This window comes from Octodon degus, unplaced genomic scaffold (genome assembly GCF_000260255.1).
Source record: "Octodon degus isolate 3935 unplaced genomic scaffold, OctDeg1.0 scaffold00304, whole genome shotgun sequence".
Classification (NCBI taxonomy): domain Eukaryota; kingdom Metazoa; phylum Chordata; class Mammalia; order Rodentia; family Octodontidae; genus Octodon; species Octodon degus.
Genome location: NW_004524880.1, coordinates 1152054 through 1153587, shown reverse-complemented (window position 1 = coordinate 1153587; position 1534 = coordinate 1152054).

Here is a 1534-nt window from a genome sequence, read left to right as displayed (position 1 = left end):
TCAAAAAATAAAAAGTAAAATAAAATAAATGTCTTTAATCCTTGCATAATAGAACCTTAATACAGCTTATGGAGGACTAAAGACACAATAGAACAGCCTATGAAGGACTAAAGAATCATAATGTTTGTAAAATATCCGTCAGCTTCAAGAAAAAAAGACTCTATCCAAGTCAATGTATTGTGCTATAATGTATGAAAAGCACATTGTTTGGCTTATAAGTGCTTTTTGCGTTTTTGTTATTGTTGTTGTTTGTTTGTTTCTTTGTTTTTGTTTTTATCCTTGTTTTTTGGTTTTTTTTATGTTATACTTAAATTTTCATTTTTTCCATAATTTTATTGATAAACATAGCAATGAGACAGTTTCAAATCAAATTGGTAAGACAGTTTCAATACTTAACACATTGCATACATTCCTCCCAGTGGTTAATTGCGGACATGATATCCTATCTGCAAACACCATTAGAACAAATCACTCTATTAAGAGAATGTAACTATATATCTATCCTAACGACTTTGAATACACAGATACAAAATGGACATTCATCTGTATACCCTTTTTTTGTTAAGTGCTGTCATTTGAATATTGTAGGTGTGTTAACTGGTTTTTGTTGTTTTTTGTGTTTTTTTTGTTTTTTTGTTTTTTTTTTTTTTGTACCAGGGATAGAACTTTGGACCTTGCACTTGCCAGGCAGCTGCCTATGCCACTGAGCTACCACACCAGCCCTCAAGTCAATGTAAATAAGCAGTAAATGCGGATGATACATAATGCTAACATTTGAAGTCAAAGATTCATATGGCTATGTTCTTTCTGATTGTTTCAAGAGTAGTTCTTGATAGATGAAGCCATCAATACCAAAGGGGATTAGAGAATTAAATTTAAAATATCATCTAATGTGTGCTACAGTGTTTAGTATGCTTTTAAAAAAAATAATAAAGGGATGCCACCTCAATGGGCCTACCAGGAGGGAACAGTTGGATTGAAAGCCAGCAGGGTGCAGCCAGGAAGGAGCCAGGAACCAAAGGGCCCACTCCACCTCAGCCATGGGACAGGCAGCCAGAAGGGCCCAGTGGTCCAGGTGGATGGGTCTCAGGTGGAAGGAAAAGAGCACAGCAACCAGACCAAAGCCACATCTGGCCAGTTCAGTTCGAGTTGAGTAGATCTATACCCAGTGAGCTAAGATATACAGCTGGGCCCAGCCAAGCCCAGACTGAGGCCCAGACCTCAATACACAATTCTGTACCAGTATTGAGGCACAGAAGTGGCAGCAAGTAACTGGGTTGAGCTAGTCTGCTTGGAAAACTCCAGGTGCATGAAGGGGAGGTGCCCAGACAGAAATCAGGTGAACTAATTTAAAAACAAATTCTCTATGGGCGGCTTGTCATGACATGCCATTTACTGCTAAGATGTCTCTAGGGTAGATGGATGTTCAAGAAGAAGGTGGTGGTGAACGAAAGCAAGAGACAGGAAAAGGAATATTGTGGGACTGTCCTGCTTCAAGGTTGTATATGGTGAGATTTTTGGACTTATGTGCAAA